The sequence below is a fragment of the Sturnira hondurensis genome, unplaced genomic scaffold (assembly GCF_014824575.4).
Source record: "Sturnira hondurensis isolate 20B ecotype Veracruz unplaced genomic scaffold, ASM1482457v3 Scaffold0005309, whole genome shotgun sequence".
In the NCBI taxonomy this organism is placed as follows: Eukaryota; Metazoa; Chordata; class Mammalia; order Chiroptera; family Phyllostomidae; genus Sturnira; species Sturnira hondurensis.
Genome location: NW_028077940.1, coordinates 387,129 through 403,843, shown reverse-complemented (window position 1 = coordinate 403,843; position 16,715 = coordinate 387,129). Strand labels below are relative to the sequence as shown.

The 16,715-nt window shown below is 48.3% G+C and overlaps 1 long non-coding RNA gene, 1 other non-coding gene and 2 pseudogenes across 2 annotated transcripts; 1 reads left to right on the top strand and 3 right to left on the bottom strand.

Annotated features, from left to right (window-relative positions):
• Positions 1-4,414: 4,414 nt before the first annotated feature.
• Positions 4,415-5,330, bottom strand: LOC118987595 (40S ribosomal protein S2-like; annotated as a pseudogene).
• A 270-nt stretch (positions 5,331-5,600) lies between these two features.
• Positions 5,601-5,732, top strand: LOC118987649 (small nucleolar RNA SNORA51). The gene has a single exon (XR_005066618.1). It is a non-coding gene; the product is annotated as a small nucleolar RNA SNORA51 (small nucleolar RNA).
• A 66-nt stretch (positions 5,733-5,798) lies between these two features.
• On the bottom strand, positions 5,799-9,660 carry LOC118987594 (patr class I histocompatibility antigen, A-126 alpha chain-like; annotated as a pseudogene).
• Positions 9,661-9,675: 15 nt separating this feature from the next.
• On the bottom strand, positions 9,676-10,460 carry LOC118987596 (uncharacterized). The gene is made up of 3 exons (XR_005066610.1): positions 10,447-10,460; positions 10,015-10,221; positions 9,676-9,763 (listed from the first exon to the last, which is right to left on the bottom strand). It is a non-coding gene; the product is annotated as an uncharacterized LOC118987596 (long non-coding RNA).
• Between the last annotated feature and the right edge of the window lie 6,255 nt (positions 10,461-16,715).

Sequence of the window (16,715 nt, the reverse complement as noted above, 5' to 3'; positions counted from 1 at the left end):
TTGGGAGGGGCCCCTGTTGTTCTGTAGCAGTTTTTGGCATCCCTGGGTGGGTCAAATATTGCCCCCTACTTGGACCTCTGCTCGGTAACAAAAGGACATCCTGTCTGACAAAGGAGCACTTCCCTCCCTAGTGATGTAGGGCAGATCCACAAACCTACCTTGAAGTCGTGTGAACTGGATGTGCTAAATGGGATGCAGCCGGTATATGAAGGAGCTGCAGGGCAGTGCAGACACCACCTCTGCACCGTGGCCCATGTGCAGCAGTGGCCACACACAAGGCAAAGTCTCAGAGCACCTCTCAGGATGACTAGTGGGACTTCACCTAGGCAGTGGCTAGCTTGCTATTGGACATTAATTGAAATTATTCCTATGACCAAAGGACACAAAACAATCTTGAAACCTGAGAAACACGGGATGTCTTGGAAAATGTTGGACAAACACTTGCACGTGGAGGACAATTCCCAGAAGAGTTCCATAAAAAAGTGGAAATGGCTTATACAGGATCATGAACCCAGGGAAGTGAATGCAGGGGGGTACACTCAGGAGCAAGAAGCCTCTTCTCCCCTGGGACTGACTTTGGAACAGCGTGAGAAGCTGCTGGATCCTATTGTCACTTGGACAGTGTCCTATAAACATTGTCAACTGACCAACAAAAAGCTGCTTGGTTTATAAATGGCAGTTGCAAGGTGAATGGACAATATAGTGTTTAGAAAGCTGCTGCTCTGACCAAGGAAGGTAAAAACAGCCCAGGCCAGTGAGCTTAAGTGCATACCATTTTCCTAGCAGCAATGGAAGAATCGAACAAAGATAAAAGTCCTTGTGGTTTGGTTTTTGCCAGTTCACAGGTATTGGCCATGTGGTTGGGCAGAACAGCAGTGGAAACCTGGCCTTTTAAAGCAACACCCACATGTGCACTGTCCTCTTGAAATCACTACTGGGACATGAGGGTGCACTGAAGGCAGTACATGTCAATGCCCATCAATATAATACACTCCAGGTTTGGAAGGCAATCAGAACTAATAAGTGAACATTCTGCTGTCCTCACTTGAGCCGGCCACCTGGCTTCACAAGATGGGCCAAGTCTAGATATATTAACCTTGCAACTTCCAAGGCACAGAATACAAAATATAATTGTTCTGTCTGCCAACGAAAGAGACACTGCAGATGTCTAGGGAGCGGATGCCGTGGTGGGAAGACCTTGGACACGGCTGGCAAGTCAGACTGATGCTGGTAAATGCAGTGTGGCAGCTAGAAATTGGTCTTGACAGGAATAGACACTGACTGTGACCTCACCTTGGCTTATCCAGTGTCCATACAAATGCTCAGAAGCTGTATAAGGACCCAAACAGCAGACACTGCACCAAGTTAGACAGCTGGGTTACATTGCTTCAAACCAGAAAACATCCTTTGCAGGCCATAATGATTTGATATGGACAGAGAGGTGTCCTCAAAGTAATAGTTTGGTGGAAAACTGGCTTGGGCCATGGAAATGTTGGTTGTCTGAACAGTGTCCCAGGGCTGGAGAGGCAGCAGGCTGCTGATATTCCTGAATGAGTGTGGGCTCACGGTCACCCGAGAGGGGCTATAAGGGTGTCCTCACTGGGCAGTTTCCTCTTTCTTCCCTGGTGGGTCTGGAGTGGAAGGATGCAGATATGACTACACAGTTCATCCCAGGTGGGGAGGACATTGGAATGACTACAGTTCACCTTCCCTTTCTCCCTTTCTTTCTCCTTTCCTTCCTTCCCCAACTCTGTAGCCTCAGTAGGGGCTACAACTCCCAAGGCCAGGAACAGGGATGGTTCCTGAGCAAGAATGTAATTGTGTTGTTCACCTTGTGGCTGATTCCCAAGGGGCTGACAGTGATCACAACTCTATCCCTGGTGGCCAAATGCCTACTTGTCCTGCTCTGGGGACCCTCCTCTCTGCACAGGAGTGGACTGAGGGGAAGACATGTGCTAAACGGGCCCTGCTGCCGGTGGTCTAGACCAGGTCAGCAGCCAAAGCTCATGTCCCTTCCAAGGGTGGAAAGTGTAGCACACACGGGGAAGAGGAAAAATAGCTGTAGGTAAGGGAATGAATGAATCAGAAAATCCAATATTACGTTATCACCTCAAAGGGGTGTGAGCAAGACATGTCTTAGTTCAATTACAGCAGATGCTAGAAAGGATGAAGTCATATGTAGCTGAGATCTTTTGAATCCTGACAAGATCGAATTGAGCCTACAGACCTGAGGGGCCAGGCCCTGAGAGGTATTTTCATGTAAGAGGAGGAGGGACTGGACTACATGTTAATGACTCAGTGGGACTCCAGGAATGTGCCAGCATCTGTAAACAATTAGAACACTTTCATTACAAAGAATCTGCGGTCAAAGACCTGTGGTCTAATACAAAATCTTTGTTCCTGGTTCCTGGCACCCTCGAAACCCTTGGAACCTCCTGAGTGACAAGGATGCTAATGAGATGGCACTTGGCCAAGGGTCCTGGGCAGTTTGGGGATGGGGGCTGGTCCACAGAAAGGCTAAGCTTATCCACCAAGTTGGAACTTTCAGCCTCACTTCCAACCTCTAGGGAGAGAAGCTGGAGTTCTATTTCAATTGCCAATGGCAAATCATTTAATCAATCGCAGGTACCTAGTGAAACTTCAATAAAGAATTCTTAATGTGGTTCAGAAAGCTTCTGAAGTAGCGAACACATGCATATGCTGGAATGGAAGGGGGTGACTTTCCAACTTTACGGTGACAGAGGCTCCTGCACTGAGACCCTTCCCTTCCTCATCCCACGTCCCTCTTCATCTGGCTGCTCACTTGTATCATTTATAATAAACTATAAGAGTAACACAGCATTTTCCAAGTTGAATTGTTCTACCAAATTATTAAACTTGTGCAGTGGGTTGGCGGGGAGATCCCCAACTTAGTAGCCAGGTCAGACAGAAGTGCAGGTAACATGTTACCTAAAACTATGACTTGCATGTTATCTTGAGGACAATCTTGTAGGGTGGAGCCCTCACCTTGTGGGTTCCAGGCAGTGGCAGAATTCTGACTGCAGGATACCCAGCGGGTGTTAAGAGGACCAGAGAACTGGTTGGGTAAAGGAAAACATCCCTCACCATTCCACAAAGTAAAACTTAGAGTAAGTGAAAAAGCCTCTACTTCATTGCATGCCAGAGCACAAGATCAGCAAATATAAGCATTCATGGCCTGTTCTCAGGTCCAATATCAGCTGATCTTGGTTCAGACTTTCAGTGGAGCTCCGTCAAAACTAGGAAACAAGAAAGGGGTTTTGGTTTTTGGGTTTTAGTCCTTTGCAACAGTCCAATAAAAAGTGACCATTGTTAGAGATTGTCTCTCCAGAAATATTTCTGTGTACAAGAAAATATAAATACGAATATTACAAGACATCAGCCCTGGCTGATGAGTGCAGGCCTGTAAACCAAAGGGTTGCTGGTTCGATTCCTAGTCAGGGTACGTGTCTGTGTTGCAAGCCAGGCCCCTAGTTGGGGGGCACATGATAAGCAACTATACACTGAGGTATCTTTCCCTCTTTCTCCTTCCCTTCCCACCTAAAAATAAATAAAATCTTAAAAAAAGACACCAGTGCACACACACATCCACTGAAGTCTTCCAGACTTTGGTATTCTAACCCACTAAGAGACAAAGGCAGAGAGAAGACGTTCTGAATAATCATTTCACCATCCCACATGCCACCCGCTTATCTGAGAGTATAAACTGCAGTAGAGAAATGTTGGATCCTAGTAACAAAATCAAGAGAATGAGTAGAAACACAGCATTTATTAGTCACATATGTTCATTGAGCAAAACCTGAGTGCCTGCAAAGTATCAAATTTTAGTCTCAGATCTTTGCTCCAACAATTGAAATTAGTCTTTTTTTTTTGTAATCCCTCACCCCAGCACCTGAACTTCCTCCTACATGGAAAGAATTCCACATTTGAAGTCTTGGTCGGAGGCAGAGACCATGCCCGTCCATAAAAGAGGGAAACCCGTGTCTTCCAACATTCGTGCATCTGGACACAGCACGAGGCTTCACCAGTCAGGTGGACGCTGGACTCTGGACTCATGGACTCCACATGCCAGACTCTGACTCAGGATGTGGAGACACAGAGGGGCTGCGACTACACAGAGTACATTTGGCAAGGGTGGCAGGAGTGGCAGTTAAGTGTCCAGGTGCTAGAACAGCAGAGACAGCAGTCCTAGCCACAGGGACCAGGTTCTGCCTTCAGGGGTCAGTGGGGTGAGCGGTGACATCTGTGCCCAGCACCAGGGCAGCAGTACCTGTGTGGGACCCAACCCAGGCTGGGCTCTGGGCTGTTCCTGGCTGTGTCCTAGAGCCTGTTCCATGGCTTTCCCCAAAATAGCATTAGACCCCAATATTATACATATACTACTTTATTATTTTTTTAACAGGCTCAATTCACTTTATTTTCCTTGTACAAAAATTATGTGGTGGCCACAGCTGGAGCCTGGGTCCTCTACACAGTAACTCTGGTGTGGATCTTTACCAGATGGTCGGTGAAGTCCTGGTAGGGAGACTTGGTGAACACAGTCTCTTTCCAGAGGTCAGGTGTGAGATAGCTGTAGGTCTTAGAGATGGCATCAAAGGTGGCCTTGGCAAAGTTGTCCAGGGTAGCAGTGCAGCCCCTGGCTGAGGTGTAGCAGTCGTCAATACCAGCCATCAGCAGCAGCTTTTTGGGCACAGTGCCTCTGGGTGCAGGGATTAGGCATACCAGCACAGAGCCACAGAGCCCCGTCACCTTACAAGGGACAGTGTGGGGTTTGCCAATCTTGTTCCCCCAGTAGCCTCGCCACACAGGGACAATGGAGAGCTTGGCCAAGATTATGGGCCCACGGATGGCAGTGGCTACTTCCTTTGAGCACTTAACACTCAGACCAACATGTCCATTGTAGTCCCCAATGGCGACAAATGCCTTGAATCGGGTCCTCTGGCCTGCACGTGTCTGCTTTTGCATGGGCATAATCTTCAAAACCTCGTCCTTGAGGGATGCCCCCCAGAAAAAGTCAATGATCTCAGATTCCTTCATGGGCAGAGAAAAGAGATTTCCTCCAGGGACTTGATTTTCATGTCTTTGACCAGGCAGCCCAACTTGGTGACGGGGATCCACTCCTTATCCTCGGCCTTGCCTCCACGAGCTCCACAGCCTCGGCCCCGACCCCGACCAGGGCCGCAACCTCCGCCCCCGGATGCTACTGCCATATCCGCCTCGGAAGCCGCCGCGGCCTCCCATTCCGGGGCCCCCAGGGCCTCCCGGCCCTCCCGCAGCACCGGCATCATCCGCCATCCGCCATTTGGTGTTCCTTCCATATACTACTTTATATGTAAATGAAAAATTGGAAATGAAAAATTCGGGTTCCAGTGTTTGCTGTTCCACAGATGTATTTCTTGGAATACACCTGGGGAACAGTTTCAGAGAGCAAGCAGAGATTTTATTATGCTGACACGGCCCACTTCCTAAATCTTCCACCTGACTCTACCCCATGGTAACTCCCAACATTATATCTTAATAAATTTTTCTTCCTACAAAAAATGCAAAACACCTTTAAATATGGATTTAAAACCCTTCCTTAGGGCCCCCCGGTGCTTACCGCAGGCTGTGTTCTCACACTGCCTGCGCAGAAAGAGGAGGTAGAGTAAACCCACCCCATACACACCTCGGCCCAGATCCTCTGCCTGCTCTGTACTGTGAAGCGGGGGACATGGGGGGGGAAAAAACATTCCTTACCTATGGTCAGCTCTGTCACTGACCATAGTGATTCCCAGTCTGGCTGAGCTCCATCTGCCTTTAATGGCAGAAAGTGAAAAAACAAATTCATATCCAGAGTCTTATTTCAATAAGGGAGTAAGAAGTTGCAGCTCAGCAGGGCACTAGGAAGCAGATAGGGAGGGGAGGGCAAGCCCCGCCTCCCACATGGAAAATGTGTGGATGGGCATGGTGGGAGGGGTTGGCCAGCCTCCTACCTCCTCAGTGATGCTGATGGGAATGCAGACATTCAGATGCTCTTTGCAGAAAGAGAAATGAGATGTCCCTGAAGTCACAAACAGGGGTTGGCAGATGTATGTTTGTGAAGAACCTTCTGTTAGGGTGGGCGGGGATAGGAGGAAGCTCCGGCTGGACTTTGTCAAGACGGACATCCTCACAGTAACCCGAATCCAAGGAAGAGACCACCGATGCTGTACTGCTTCTTTGTTCAGAGGGCACAATCCCCAGCTCCCATCAGGAGCCAACAAAAATAAAACCCCACTACATTCCCTGCTCGGGCGTGACTTCCACGGCCTCATCCTGCAGACTGTGGAATCTCACCCGGGTGCGCAAACCCCAATAAAGCTCTTTATTGCCTATTTTATGGCTGATTGGCATTTCTTTCTTGGTGGAGCCTAAGAAAACCTCTCACCTTCCATCACTCATTCCTAGACAGGGCAGCTGTCTCACGCTGTAGAAAAAAATAACCATGAACAAATTTAGGTCAGTTGCTTTAAGTGGTGACATTTTCAAATGTCTACCTCATGCTCAAAATGTCCCAGAGAGTCCCCATTACCCAGTTCCATCCCCTCGGCCCCAACCCCTCCTTACATCAGGGCCTCACCTTTACAAGCCATGAGAGACACATCTGAGCCCTGGGCACTGTCACTGCCTGGGTGGCACAAAACAGGACATGGTCAGGGCCCCAGGAGAGGAGACTAAAGGAGGAACTATTGGGGGAGGGGGAGGTCCCCCATGGGCTCCAGTCTGCACTGACACAGGGTCTCAGGGGTCCCCCCTCCATACTCACTGTCAGCCTGAGCATAGCCCCTTCCTTTTCCACATGTGGGAAGAAAGCATCCTATGAGACACCAGGGAGGAGGCAGAGCCATGAGGTCCTAAAGGAAGCCCTAGTGCTGAATCCCAGGGAAGTTTCTAGAATTCTGACTACAAACAGACCCAGGGCAGGTACGGGAAACCTCTAGAAAGAACATGTGCAGGAATGGGACCAACCACGCTCCTGGAGGTTTGTCCTCAGCAGGGACCTCCCTTCTGACCTGTGACTGCTGGGAACCAGGTCCCCACCACCAGGTTCATTAAGATGGTAAGTTTGTCTTTCATTTTCACACATGCCTTACTAAGCAGTACATGTTAGCAAATAGGGCCCCAGACTAGGCAAGTACACATGTGTGGATGGTACTTCTCATTAATGAAGTGGGACACACTTCTACCTGGGCTTGATATCCCCAGTGGGACAAGAAATCAGACCCCACCCGCCCCTACCTGAGCGCCTCCTCCCCCACATCATAGCTCCAGCCACCACAGCTCCAAGCAGGACCAGGCCACCGAGGACACCCAAGATGATGATGGTGTTGGCCTGAGGAGGAGGCTCTGCAAAGGGACAGGCAGGTGAGGGCCCTGCCCCCCAGGTCCTGCCCTAACCCCGCTGAAGTCCCCAGAGGCCCCTCCTCACCCCATCTCAGCATCAGGGGCTCACGCAGCCCCTGGTGCCGCACGTGGCCCGTGTATCTCTGCTCCTCCCCGGGCGGTACCACCACCGCTGTCCATGTCTGGAAGGCCCTGTCCCCTGCAGGCCTGATCTCCACGAGCTCCATGTCCTGGGTCTGGTCCTCCCCATCCCGCTCTGCCAGGTCAGGGTGATGTCCACAGGGTAGAAGCCCCAGGCCCAGCACCTCAGGGTGGCCTCCCAATCAGAGGTGGGGTGGCGGGTCACTTGTGTCTCTGGAGAGTCTAAGGAGAAGCAGAAAATTCAGGAATTTTTCATCCATCATGGGCCACTCCAGCAGCACTCATGTGACCATCCTGAGAACGGACATGACAACTGGGGTGAGGGAAAGTAACACAAAACCCAGATACCAGCCTGGACATAAGGCATCTGGGATGATCCCCTAGTGTTTGGAAAGTTCTAGAATCAGAATGATACAGCCCAGGGTAGAAGGCAGGCCTCTGAAAGGAGATAATTGAATTCTGGTTCAGACCTCCATGGAGGCCAAAGGACTGGGAAAATCCAGGGTCATACCTCAGACAAAGTGGGTGTGGGACAGCAAACAAGGTCTGAGAGAAAGTTAGTTCTCCCATGGGCCCCACAGCCACTGCTAGGGCCTAAGGTCCAGGTGGCAAACACAAGGCTTCCAGGCAGAATCTGGCCTTCCATCTTATTTTATCCCGCCCAGCGCCTTGTTTCTACCCTGCGGCAGCACCAGGCTCCCTGCCCCTAGTTAAGGAGCAGTTACATTTATATAGTTCTAAAATTACATTCAGCCCTTTGAAGGCAACCTCAAGGCTGATGTGGTGCCCCATCCACCCCACCCCCCAAAATGAGTTTGACATCCCTGGTCTAAGGTATGCACTGATCAGTTATTTCAGGGTTGGTCTCCCCCTCCATCTCCAGAGACCATACTGACCCCTAACTGTCCCTGAGAAAAGGGTGGGAGTCACTCTCTGGTACTGGATCTTCAGTCTCCTCATCCACAGGAGGGCCTTATTCTAGTATGATCCCATTTCCTCTCTCCTCTTAGTAGCTGCCCAGCCCGAGGGGAGAGGAGAGTGGCCCTCTGCCACAGGTACCTGAACGCTGCAGACTCTCCTTCCCTTTTTCTAAGTATCTGCTGAGCCACTTTATGCACTCCCTCTCCAAGTAGTTCCTCTGAACCTCGCTTCATCCACATCTTCATATTTGCGCAGGGAGATCTGAGCCACCACATCGGCCGCGATCCAAAAGCTCAGGTCCTCGTTCAAAGTGATATAGTCGGCGCCATTGTACGCAAACTGGTCATAACCGTGGAGAAAGCTGCCATCTGACTCCATTTCGCAGCCATACGTCCACTGGAAGGTATGAGGCTCTGGCCCCGCCCCCAGAGGTCAGTCCCACACACTTGGCCCCGCCCCTGGCCAACCCCGCCCCTGCCCTGGCCCAGGGGATCAAACCTAAACCGAAAATGTAACCCTTCGAAGTACCCCGGGCTCCTCCCAGGGGGTCCGGCAAGTCCAGCAGCCTCGGGGTAAAGCTCGGGCGATCCCAGCCTGTCGATGGGGATAGGGGTTGTCCCGATAGGGATAGGGGTTGTCCCGGGACCCGGACCCGCGCGCTTACCGTCCTCCCTCTGGTTGTAGAGAGAGCGCAGTTTGTTCATGTTCACTCGGAAATCTGTGCGGTTTCCTTAACATTCCCCGTCTCTACGTCCCAATACTGCGGATCGTCCTGCTCCACCCACCGCTGTTCCATTCACCGCGCCCGTGGCTCCATCCCGGGGGTCGGGCCAGGACATGGCGGTGTAGAAATATCTCAGGGTGTGGGGACCTGGGGGCGGGGAGGGGCTGAGACCCGTGACCCTCCTCCGGGCGCCGTCCCCGGCCGAGAAACCCTCGGGTCTGAAGTAGAGGGTCTGGGTCGCGACAGGGCGTGGCCGAAGAGGGAGTGGGGTGGGGTCAGGTATCTGGGCTGGGGATCCTGGAAACGCACCTGCCTCCGGGTCCCCTCGCTCCTCCCCCGCAGAGGCCCTTCCCTCCCTACTCCGTACTCACCAGCCCAGGTCCGGGTCAGCGCCAGGGTCTCGAAGAACAGTAGGACGATTGGGGACCTCATGACCGCACCGCATCCTCGAGCTCTGGGGCTTCTCGGGTTCTGGTGGGTCCGCGGAAGCGTGGTACGTGTGCTGCTTGGCTTCTCTGNCAAACTGGTCATAACCGTGGAGAAAGCTGCCATCTGACTCCATTTCGCAGCCATACGTCCACTGGAAGGTATGAGGCTCTGGCCCCGCCCCCAGAGGTCAGTCCCACACACTTGGCCTCGCCCCAGGCCAACCCCGCCCCTGCCCTGGCCCAGGGGATCAAACCTAAACCGAAAATGTAACCCTTCAAAGTACCCCGGGCTCCTCCCAGGGGGTCCGGCAAGTCCAGCAGCCTCGGGGTAAAGCTCGGGCGATCCCAGCCTGTCGATGGGGATAGGGGTTGTCCTGATAGGGATAGGGGTTGTCCCGGGACCCGGACCCGCGCGCTTACCGTCCTCGCTCTGGTTGTAGAGAGAGCGCAGTTTGTTCATGTTCACTCGGAAATCTGTGCGGTTTCCTTAACATTCCCCGTCTCTACGTCCCAATACTGCGGATCGTCCTGCTCCACCCACCGCTGTTCCATTCACCGCGCCCGTGGCTCCATCCCGGGGGTCGGGCCAGGACATGGCGGTGTAGAAATATCTCAGGGTGTGGGGACCTGGGGGCGGGGAGGGGCTGAGACCCGTGACCCTCCTCCAGGCGCCGGTCCCCGCCCGAGAAACCCTCGGGTCTGAGGTAGAGGGTCGGGGTCGCGACGGGGCGTGGCCAAAGAGGGAGTGGGGTGGGGTCAGGTATCTGGGCTGGGGATCCTGGAAACGCACCTGCCTCTGGGTCCCCTCGCTCCTCCCCCGCAGAGGCCCTTCCCTCCCTACTCCGCACTCACCAGCCCAGGTCCGCCAGGGTCTCGAAGAACAGTAGGACGATTGGGGACCTCACAACCGCACCGCATCCTCGAGCTCTGGGGCTTCTCGGGTTCTGGTGGGTCCGCGGAAGCGTGGTACGTGTGCTGCTTGGCTTCTCTGGAAACCAGACAGCATTCTGAGTGACTGTTGGGGCAGCGTCAGGAGTATCCCGGAAGGAGGACGCCGCACAGGTTGAGAGAGAGAGAGAGAGAGACTCAGCCTTTTTTTTCTTTCTTTTTTTTTTTTCTTATTCTTCACCCGAGGACAATTTTTCATTGTGCAGAGAGGGAGGAAGAGAGAAATGTCGACTGGTTGCCTTTTCTTACGCACCCCAGGATCCAACGCGCAACCTGAGTATGTGCCCTAAACAGGGATGAAACAGGCGACCTTTCAAAGGACTGTGAGGATGCTCCCATCAACTAAGCCACACCAGCCAGAGCGAGACTCAAAGCCCAGGGGAAGTGGCTTATTTGGACAGAAGTCCCTGCTCCTTGTCCCCATGACTGTTTTTCTCAACATGCAAATGAAGACTCCAAACAACGCAAGTTGATTTGTCCAAAAGTCGCTCCTGATTGATCTGAATAAAGCCACTGCTGTTGGGTTAGAGATCTGTGCAGAAGCAGGCTATTCAAACAGGCCTCTCCCTGAAATGTAGTTTGCTTGAGAGGCCCCTGGGTAGAAATGGCTGCTAGGCTCTGTTCTGGGGTCTGTTTTGTTTTGTTTGTTTAAAATTTTAGCCCAGTTAGCCATCAGGAGCCCATCTTAGTAGGCATCTTCTTTCTAGGGTTCACAATACCAAATGCAGAGAACATCCTGCTAGGTTCTGTAGATACGTTTATTAAAGATTTGTAAATCAACATATTTAAATCTGAGAGGTCCACTGCTTTTGAATCTCTACCTCCACTTCTTTTCTTCACTTTCTGCTTCTCTAGCCATTCTGTCTCTGTCACCCCTCAGGCCTTCTCTCCCCTTTGTCTCCATCACCCTCTCACTCTAGATTGTCATTAGTGTCTCCCCCTCACCTGCCATCTATGGAGATTTTTCCCACAAGGAATGGTGATCCTGCTGAGAAACCAGGATGTGTCATTTCTTATAAAACTCCAGTGTCTCCCATGTCACTCATATAAAGCCTCTAGAATGAAACGAGTAAGCATAGGGGCTTTGGGCTGTCTAGGTCAAAGTCATATCTCAGCACATGAAGCTGTTCCTGGTACATTCTAGGTATTAAATTAATTATTGTTGAATGAATAAAAGATGGTTGCATTAAAATTTAATTACATTGCACTCTTCCACCAAGATGGAGGCATAGGTGGAAACACTGTGCCTTCTCCCACAACCAAGTTTGAACACAACAAAGGTCTGGAGAACTAGGACACACCCAAAGACCAGAAAACGGAATTATATGGAAGTCTGACAACAACGAACCGTTCAACGGGGATGGTAACAGAGGCGGAGCCAGCAGCGGAGCTGGGTCGGGCAGGACAGATCCCCCGACCTAGGGGCGCAGGCAGCCCGGAACCAGTCGGCGTGTGGGGCAGACTGACCGCGGTCGCACATTCGCGCACAGTGAGACGGACCACACAGGCCCCAGGGGGGCGAACCCAGTGGTGGAGGGCTGACGGCGGTGGCACACTCGCGTGCAGTGGAACGAAGCACGTGGGCCTGGTGACGCCGGTGGGGGCCACGGCGGCAGGGGGCAGAGGGAAGCCATTGTCCCTCTTTGACCCCGCCCCCACATACAACGTCACAACCCAGCGACTTAGTTGCCCTGTTCTAGTGAACACTTTAGGGCTCTGATCCTGCTACGGAACAGGCACAAACAGCCCAAAAGATGGTGCAAGAAGAACTCAAAGTCCCAGAGCCAATAACTCTAAGCGACCAAGAAATTGCCAGCCTCTCAGAAGCACAATTCAAGACACTATTTATCAGGATGCTCACAGAACTGGTAGATTATAGTCATAAATTAGAGGAACATAGTCACAAATTAGAGGGACATATGAAGGCTAAACTAATTGAAATGAAGGGAGATGCACAGGAAACCAATAGTGATGGAAAGGAAACTAGGACTCAAATCAATGGAATGGACCAGAAGGAAGAACAAAACATCCCACCAGAAAGGAATGAAGAAATGAGAATTCAAAAAAATGAGGAGAGGCTTAGGAACCTCCAGGACATCTTTAAACGTTCCAACATCCGGATTATAGGGGTACCAGAAGGGGGAAAGAAACAGCCATGAGTGGAAAACTTATTTGAACAAATAATAAAGGAGAACTTCCCCAGTCTGGCAAAGGAAATAGACTTCCAGGAAATCCAGGAAGCTCAGAGAGTCCCAAAGAAGTTGGACCCAAGAAGGAACACACCAAGGCACATCATAATTACATTAGCCAAGACTAAAATGAAGGAGAGAATCCTAGAAGCAGCAAGAGATAAGGGGACAGTCACCTACAAAGGAGTACCCATCAGACTGTCAGCGGATTTCTCAAAAGAGACCTTACAGGCAAGAAGGGGCTGGAAAGAAGTATTCCAAGTCATGAAATCCAAAGACCTACAGCCAAGATTGCTTTATCCAGCAAAGCTTTCATTTAGAATGGAAGGACAGATAAAGTGCTTCTCAGATAAGGTCAAGTTCAAGGAGTTCATCATTACCAAGCCCTTATTATATGAAATGCTAAAGGGACTTATATAAGAAAAAGAAGATGAAAAATATGAACAGTGAAAGGACAGCAAACACACAGTTATTAACAACCACACCTAAAACAAAAGCAAACCAGGAGGACAGCTAGATCAGGAGTGGAACCATAGAAATGAAGAACACATGGAGGGTTAGAAACAGGGGGGTGGGAGGGGGAGAAGGGGGAGAAGGTACAGAAAATAGCATAGATGGTAGGTAGAAAATAGATAGGGGGAGGGCGAGAATAGTGGGGGAAATATAGAATCTAAAGAACTTGAGACACGTGGTTATAAACTAAGGGGGGGAGAATGGTGGGGGTGGGAGTGTGCGGGTGGAGGGGAATGACGGGGGAATAGAACAACTGTAATGGTATAATCAATAAAATATATTGAAAAAAAGTTTAATTACATTGCATAAAAGCCATAAAATTAAAACGCAAAACATGTTTGGAAATATTTTATTACATATAACTGCCATACATGTTGCTCCACAAATTTATTCCACTGGAAAAAAATTCTATGTGTTTGTTACACAGTTGAGCCTATGTATTAGTTTTCTGTTACTGTAAAAAAATCACCACAACTTAGTGGCTGAAAAACAACCCCCATTTATTTGCTCACAGTTCCTTAGTGAGAAACCCAGCATGGTGTGGAGGGGTTCTTGGTCAGGGTGTCACAAAGCTGTGTNGTAGGTAGAAAATAGATAGGGGGAGGGCGAGAATAGTGGGGGAAATATAGAATCTAAAGAACTTGAGACACGTGGTTATAAACTAAGGGGGGGAGAATGGTGGGGGAGGGAGTGTGCGGGTGGAGGGGAATGAAGGGGGGAATAGAACAACTGTAATGGTATAATCAATAAAATATATTGAAAAAAAGTTTAATTACATTGCATAAAAGCCATAAAATTAAAACACAAAACATGTTTGGAAATATTTTATTACATATAACTGCCATACATATTGCTCCACAAATTTATTCCACTGGAAAAAAATTCTATGTGTTTGTTACACAGTTGAGCCTATGTATTAGTTTTCTGTTACTGTATAAAAATCACCACAACTTAGTGGCTGAAACAACCCCCATTTATTTGCTCACAGTTCCTTAGTGAGAAACCCAGCATGGTGTGGAGGGGTTCTTTGGTCAGGGTGTCACAAAGCTGTGTCTTCATCCTGAGTGCAGGGTCCTTCTTTAAACTTATGTAGAGATTGTTAACAGAATTTAGTTTTTCCACTTGTAGGTCTGAGGTCCCTGTTTGGGGGAGGGCTGTTCCCAAGACCTAGACCTCTGATCGGTGATTATCTATCTAGGTCCTGGGTCCTGTGTCTTGGGTGGTGGTCTGTCTCTTTCTGGAACAACCACAGTGGCTCAGAAACCATCTTGATTGCTTATGGTCTCTTCTGGAGCATAAAGATTGACTTGTTTGTGATCTGCTGGAGTCAGGGTGGGCCATACTTTCAGTTCTTTGATTTCTGTCTTAGTCAGCTTCGGCTGCTATAAGAAATTGTCATAGACTGTATGACTTAAACAAATATTTATGTCTCACGGTTCTGGAGGATGGAAGTCCAAGATCAAGAAGTTGGCCTCTTGAGCTCATTTTAAGAGGCTAGTATTATCCTAATTCCAAAACCAGATAAAGACACTAGAAAAAAAAAGAAAATCAATGGCCAATACCCTTGATGAACATAGATGCTAAAATCCTCAACAAAATATTAGCAAATCAAATACAGCAATACATTAAAAATGTCATACACCATGATCAAGCGGGATTTATTCTGAGGGTGCAAAGTTGATATAATATCCACGTAAACAAAATAAAGAATAAAAACCACATGATCATATCAATAGATGAAGAAAAAGCATTTGATAAAATGCAGCACTCATTTATGATAAAAACATTCAACAAAATGGAAATAAGGAGAACATTCCTCAATGTAATAAAGTCTGTATAGAACAAACCTTCAGCCTGTATCATACTCAATGGGCAAAACTACAAGCATTCCCTCTAAGATCAGTATAGCATCAGCACACACAGGGATGTCTTTTTTGCCGCTCTTATTTAATATAGTACCGGAAATCCTAACCATAGTAATCAGACAAGAAGAAGAAATAAAAGGCACCCAAATTGGACAGGAAGAAATAAAACTGTCATTATTTGCAGATGATGTAATACTATATATAGAAAACCCCAAAGAGTCCACCAAAAAAACTACTAGAACTGATAAATAAATTCTGTAAAATAGCNGCTCCTACAATCATATCAATAGATGAAGAAAAAGCATTTGATAAAATGCAGCACTCATTTATGATAAAAACATTCAACAAAATGGAAATAAGGAGAGCATTCCTCAATGTAATAAAGTCTGTGTAGAACAAACCTTCAGCCTGTATCATACTCAATGGGCAAAACTACAAGCATTCCCTCTAAGATCAGTATAGCATCAGCACACACAGGGATGTCCTTTTTTGCCGCTCTTATTTAATATAGTACCGGAAATCCTAACCATAGTAATCAGACAAGAAGAAGAAATAAAAGGCACCCAAATTGGACAGGAAGAAATAAAACTGTCATTATTTGCAGATGATGTAATACTATATATAGAAAACCCCAAAGAGTCCACCAAAAAAACTACTAGAACTGATAAATAAATTCTGTAAAATAGCAGGATACAAAATTGATATCCAGAAATCAGTTGCATTTTTATACTCTAATAATGAACTATCAGAAAGGAAAAGTAAGAAAACAATCCCATTTGCAATTGCTTCAAATTGAACAAAATACCTAGGATGGTATTTGGTAACAATAAACTTAATCAAGAATGTAAAAGACCTGTACTCAGAAAATTATAAGACACTGAAGAAAGAAACTGAAGAAGATACAAATAAGTTGAAGCAGGTACCATGTTCATGGATAGGAAGAATTAACATCATTTGAATGTCCATACTACCTGAAGCAATCTACAGATTCAATACAATTCCTATCAAGATACCAATGGTGTTTTTCACAAAGAGAGTATATTTCAAAAATGTATGTGGAACCACAAAAGACCTCGAATAGCAACAGCAATCTTGAGAAAGAGTAACAAAGTTGGCTGAGTGACCAAACATCTCTAGGGTTCTACTACCCTCCGAATTATGTCATCAGCGGCTATTCAATTCTATCTTCCCTCCTGTACATGAGAGGAAGTCCTCTCTATAAACTACTGTAGAAGCTCTCACCCTTGCCAGTAATAATTTATTAACAATCCTTAGATTCTCATTATTCTTCTCTAGGGCAGAAATACAACTTGCAGTAACCAACCCAGAAACTTATTTTCAAAGGCTTATATAATCACATTTTATGTTGCATTCCCCCAACACAGGACATTTTCTCAGGTCAGCACCAGAGACATCTAGCAGTTGAGTTGCTACTATGTGCCACACCTACCAACCTAAATGATATCCTCTTGGTCTACAGGCAGTACATGAGTCAGTCCCAAATCCCCATTTTTTTGCCTGTGCTCTTGGACCACCCCTGATATCCCTTGTGTTAGTTAGGGCCCTATAAGGAGCAGACAATAAAACAATGTTAAATATGGAATAT